The sequence below is a fragment of the Triticum urartu genome, chromosome 5A (assembly GCF_056163025.1).
Source record: "Triticum urartu cultivar PI428250 chromosome 5A, HENAU_Tu73, whole genome shotgun sequence".
Classification (NCBI taxonomy): domain Eukaryota; kingdom Viridiplantae; phylum Streptophyta; class Magnoliopsida; order Poales; family Poaceae; genus Triticum; species Triticum urartu.
This window is the reverse complement of record NC_141877.1, coordinates 133,466,825-133,473,500: the sequence shown is the minus strand read 5'-3', so window position 1 is coordinate 133,473,500 and position 6,676 is coordinate 133,466,825.

Sequence of the window (6,676 nt, the reverse complement as noted above, 5' to 3'; positions counted from 1 at the left end):
AAAATTTATTTTGGCATTTTTAGTTTTTTTATTTATTTTTTTCTAGGATTTTATTTCGGTCGGCGAAATTATTATTTTTTTTAAAAAAAGTTCCCGCGCCCGACTGGGCCTAAGGCCCAGCCGAGCCAGGCCGCCGCCGCCGCCTTCTTCCCCCCGCGCGCGCCGCCGCCGCCGACTCGGACAAGGAGTCCGAGCCGGACTCCACCGCCGCCGCCTTGGCCCCTCCTCCAAGTCGCCCCGCCCCGCCCCTTTATATACGCGCCGCCCGAGCGCCCACCCCCACAGCCACCGCCGCCCCGCGCCAAGCCCCGCCGCCGCGCCGCCTAGCTCCGCCGCCGCACCTCGCCTCGCCAGACCTCTCGCCGGAGGTAGTCGCCGGACTCCGCCGCCGGTTTTTTTATAAAACCATTCGGTTTTTTTTGAAACCCTAGATCCGTTTTTTTCGGATTCGCCGGTTTTTCTCGGTTCTTCTAATTAGCGGACGTTCGTCCGAACGTTCGTGTTAACGAACGGTTCTTCGCCCGTTAGATACAACTAACGAACGCTCGTTCATTAGTCTGTTCGTCAGTTTTCTTTTATCGGATTTATTCCGTGATTTTCTCTGATCGCGATTTCTGACCCTATCTTATTTTCTGTGTATCTTTTCGCTCGTTAGTCAGAATCAGGCGATTCAAGCGCCTAGAGTTTCATCTCGAAACCCTCTTTCCGTTTAACCAACTCCACTACAACAAGAACCCCCCTACAGCAACGCAATGATGTGTTGTCGTATGTTTATATAAACGTTGCTAATGCCTACACCAACGGATTTGTATGTGTTGTCGTAGGTGGCGTTGCAAGGGTCTACAACAACGTATATTCATGTGTTGGTAAATGGTGTAAATAAGCGTTGTAAGATAGCAACGTATATGGTTAGAGCTTAACAACACTTCATATGCGTTGGTGGCTGCTGCCCACAAAAAGGATTTCCAAATGGTCATAGCATATCATTTCAATGCATATCAACCTTGCTAGGCTACATGAACAATTAATGGTATTTTTTTACCACTATAGGAATTATTAGGTCAATGCTGATAGTGCATAGGAGAAACGATATAAGAACTAAAAATGTCACATATATGAACACATATATTAAATAGACTCAGTTGTATACAAAGAATGTGATACAAAGATTACAAGATGTGAAACTATATGTGGTAGACTGATTCCCGACCTTACAATCAACATCACAGCCATTCTAAAACTTTATGTATGAAACATTGACCCTACAAATGACAATATAAAATATATTATGAAACAATCAGCTAGTAGCCCCATTCCATTCTGGATCTTGCAATCGACATCTGAGTCATGCATCATCAATTTGTCCTGCCAATCTACAACAACAAAGAAATGAGATCACTAATACCATGAGATAAACACAGGTTAATATGGTAGTAAAATTTAAAGGGCAGCATACAAGGTTAGGGCATCCAATATTTACTCTTGCTACACGAGGAAAAAAAGGTTCTGAGTGGTTGTATCGGCTCGCACTACCATGAGTTCATACTCAGTATTAACACCATGCCGTTTAATATTATACTAAGTGTCGGTACTTTGAAGTGTAGCATGAGCAACATCATTGCGTTGTTCGAATTTTCCAAGCTTGGCAAAAACTATAACAAACATTCATATTGCAAAAAGTAAAAACAATAATAAACGTTGCTCAGTCATGTTGGGTTCCAAACAATATAAAATGATCATAATTTATCTGGTAGAAGCACATTTGTTTGATTCTTACACTTGCATCCCCATACGGTAGAGAAAGTTTCACTTCATAAACAATACAGTTCTTTCATGAACACATTACTGGAAGTTTCACTTCTCTGGACACCCAAGTTGAAGCAAGTACTACAAGACAATAATAGTTTGATTATCTAAAATATGTGGTCATGTCTGAAGGCTTTGATATGTCATAATTTGTTTGAAACACCTTTTACAGCCCCAGTGGTGTCACTCAACTCTAGAGAAAACAGAGCACTATCTTAGATACAACAACCACCTTTGATCTTTGTTTTCTTATAAACAAACTATCCATATCTTAATTGAGTTAAAACACCTTAAAAATAAAATACTAAAGTAATATACATTGAGGTACCTAACCAAAAAATATTTGCGTTGACAAGTAGCACATCTTTTTTGCATCCGTGGTTCTGTAGTTCTCTAGAAAAAATAATATAAATGCAGAGATTCCAAAATTTCTAAAAGTAACTGAAGTCGATAGAAAATAATTCGCACGAAGCTACAATCAGGTCCCGTATTGAATGCTAACAAGTGTGTTTTCTTGACATCCTGATTCATATAGATGCGTAACAATAGTCTGAAGAGTGAATAGTGAATACACAAAAATTTCAACCAAAGGTTTTTTATAGCATTGCAGATTATGTCACGTAAATCATCCATAACTTTTTCAAGCCTTGAGGAATCATGCAGTTATACCTATCTCTGCAGAAGTAGTAGTCCCCCTGATCTTTCCCAAAAGCTGAATAACGTTGACATACACAGCCACACTAGAACAAGGAAAAGAATTTAAAGTAATATACAACCAAAGGCTGCATTTGGCTGCTCGGTATTTTTGGAGTTTTAGGAGAATACCATGGTTTTTCTAGAAACTTTGGTTTTAAATACTTTGATGTGTTTGGCGCCGACAAATACTGAAGTTTTATAAACCATAGTATATCTAAAACCATGTTTTTTTGCTGTATTTGAAAAAGATCTCCCAACCTCTTTTTTCTAAACTGAGAAACACTCACTTCTTCCTACCATCATCATCTTCCATTCCTCCATCTCGTCCACAACCACGAAATCAAGATTACCACCTGGGGCCGTTGATCTATTCATCATTGACTATTGTGCTAGTGGAACAAGGGGCAGCCTGTAGGTTAGATCGTGCTAGATGTTTGATCCCATCGGATGCTGCACGTACACATTACACATATACATGATATGATATAGGCCGACTGAGCACGCGTGCGATGGCTTAGATCATGGGGCAAATTGATTGATACTTAGAGCATAGTTGTACACATCCGGCTAAGCTAGCAGGCCAATCGATTCCATGCGACCGAAGGTACAACATAACTCTAATCTTAACGCTTAGGAGAGAGGACATGCACAACCTGATCACGTCGTTGTATAACTACTTGAGTGTAGCTCAGTTCAGTTCAGCTAGCTATGATTATCCATGCAATGAGTAGTCAAAATCACAAAATCTGAGAAAACTACACTTGCGAAACACCTTCGTTTTGCCAAAACTGAGAAAAACTGTGGTTTTCAGAAACCGAAGTATGCATTGCCCTCACATTGAAATACTGAGGTTTTCAATTACTATGGTTTTGTAAAAACTATGTTACCAAACTAGTCCAGACCAGAATGGATATGTAGTAAATTTTGGCACTACAAAAAATGATGAACTCAGTTTGTAAGACTGTGCAAGGGCATTTAAGTTCTGCAAATCCAAATCAGAGGAACATAAGCCATACCATAAGCACCAACTAGCATTGTCATTTAGAATTTCGAGATCACCTAAAAGACAAAAAAGTGTACACTAATAAATGATACATGTAAATGGTCAGTTAGTACTTCTGAATGGCATACGTTCAGTTATATATGCATTACATCACAGGACAACCAAAGTGTCAGGACCGCACACAAATAAATTTCAATGGATAGAAGTAGAATCATATAGTAAGATTTAGGGGGCGGGGAGAGTACATGGCCGATGCCCTCACCTGCTTGAAGGCCAGGTATATGGTGTTGAAGTAGCAGCACAGTTGTCACCCATGTCATGTGAATATTCCAAATGAGCCAGGCACCAGAGCAACGAAGCAACCACAGACCCCCAACCCTGTAAAATTGATAGTCGAAAACTATAGATGAAACTGAAAGGGGCAAGAGATATTAGAAATTCTTGACAGCTAAGATGATCGCCGAACAACTCAAAATTGAGGCAGCATAGTGGTGTTCATGTGTGATTGGCAGTACAATGGTAGGTGACCATTGGCAAGTGATGATATAATCCTGGGAGCAGCGGCTAAATCGAATAGTATGACAAACACAATGGTGGAGTTCACAGCAACGACAGGACCATAGATCCTTAAGAGTCCTGCCAATGGATGGGGTGTTGCTCCTGCTGCTCCATCGGAAGCAGCGATAGTGGTAGGGGCGGTGTAGTGGTGTCAAGGAGATCAAAGTCATGATCCACGGCAAAGAATGAGACACGGCCATGACACAAAGAACCATAGCAGGTAAGAGCAGAGGAGGGGAGTGCCTTACTGAAACTAACCGCAGGTGTTGGAGTTGAAGTAGCCAAGGCGAAGCAGCAACATCGAGCCCCAACTGGTAGCAGTGTGTGCAGAGATGAGGGGTAGTGGGTCTACAAATGTGAGCAGACGTGGGAGCTGCGCTGGCGACCCATGGCGCCTAGGGTTGATGCAGGAGTGTGGAGGACGTCGCGACGGCGGAGGATCAGAGGAGAGTACCGCGGGAAGCCATGCCGCCGGTGAGCGACGACGCGGTAGCACGTCGGACCTAGCCGAACTTGGAGGTGGCGGCGGCGGGAGTGGCAGTGTCGGAGATCATGGAACTGGTGTGAGAGAGAGGAATTGATAGGGGAGAGAGAGGATCAGAGGAATCGGTGGAAGAGATAGATCGTGGATAAAAAAATGGCTGTTTGGTGCTTGATAATTGGAGCGGAGGAGGTGGCCACGGGGGGTTAAGTTAAGGGGGGGTTAGATCTATAAGTGGGGGAGGTGGGAGGATAACCCAAACAACACATGTTATCATCATCGTTGCTAGATATGTGTTGGTATAGTGGGGTGTTTGTTGTAGTGCTCAAACAAGTTTTCTCTACTGTAAAATTTGACCTAGTTTCAGATTAGTAAACGAAGCTTCTTTCTTTCGCCGTTTGAGTTTCGTTGCTCCGTTTGATTTGATTCTTTTGCGAACCAAAGTTCTTAATTTGAACTTTCTGGTCAACCTCTTTTATTTGAGTTTTTCTTGTGCATCATTGCTTGTTACTTATGTATGCTATTGTTTGCTTGAGATAGAACACCCGGAGTGCGAAGCGTGCTACTACGAGTCCCTAGGTTTCGCAGATCGTCAGCAAGGCAAGTAACACTTTGATCATACCCCTTTATCATCCAGTTTTTATGCATTAGTTCCAATCCTCAAACATTGCATGATTAGGATGTCATTAACTTGTGGGTTGGGAAGTACTTGATGAGGTAGAACCTATTGCCCTGTTACATTCAAACCCTTGGGAGTTACTCTACGTGTTGCTTATATTACTATGCTGTGCTATGCTCGTAGACATGGTTTGGGTTTGAGTGAAATCCATGACAGATGTGAGATTGTTAAATTAATGGTTCAACTTAAGGTGGCAACTTAATCAAACAACTGGGTGGATTGAGGCACCTGGAGTACCCAGTGTTGCCTATTTTTTTGGAAATCCCGAAGTACCCGTGTGATCTTCCTATGGACCGCCACCCAGGCTCAAAGGGAACTAAGATGATTCATGCTAGAAACTTCCGTGTGCAGCCACAAGCTATTATGGGCTCTAGCATAGTTGAGTAAGTTACGTGAAGCTCTTGAAGAGGCAGATCAACAGGTAGTGGGATGTAGGTTTGGTATGGTCTGTCCGGAGTAGAGAGTTAATGTTTTTGAAAGACTGTGTCTCGGTCATCCGTTTCTCAAACATCCTGTAGTGCGAGAAATCCAACGGAGGAGATCGAGTCTTGTGGGGAAAAGTGCACAAACCTCTGCAAAGTGTACAATCTAATCATGGTTAGCCGTGTCCCTGGTTGTGGACAATTCTAGAGTATCTAGTACTTGGGTTATCACATGTATCTCATCATGTTTAATTAATATTGTTGGGTTGTTAATCACTTTAATTGGGATTGAGTTGGAGGAACCTTCTCAATGATGTTTCAACTACCATGATAGTAAAATTAAAATCTATTCCTTTGTTGTAGGGAAAAATTGGCTTTTCGCAAAAACTATAAACCATAGAGCTTTCCACCAGCCATATATGCATGTAGTGATAGCATTATTTTGTTCTTGCTCTATTGTGTTATGTTGCCAGCATATTCCATGTGCTGACCCGTTTTCGGGCTGCAATGTATTATGTTGCAGACTTTTCAGACGAGGAGTAAGGTACATTAGGTCGTTGCCGTGCAGCTCAGCTATGCCGTTGGAGTTGATGGACTCACCTTATCTTCCAAGCCTTCCGCTGTTATCGTATTAGATGGCCTTAAGCCATATTATTGTAATAAGTTCTCTCTTGAGACATTCGATGTAATAAGTGTGTGATTGCTACTCCGTTATAAATCCTTCAAGTACTGTGTGTGTCAGCATTACCGATCCAGGGATGACACTGAAGCACAGAGACTTGACCATCTGAGGTCGGGTCGCTACATCAGTATTCTTCACTTATATCTTTTTGGAGTAGTTTGCCATTTACTCACACGCTTCATGTATATCCTACGAGTAAATGGTTGAATGAATTGTATATCATAAATCTGAATTTATATATGTTTCATATGCTTATAACATGGGGAGTAATGACTTCACACATAATAAGTATAAGTAGTAAATTTATTGAAAGTTAGCAAACGAAGAATTGGTCACTTGAACAATTCAT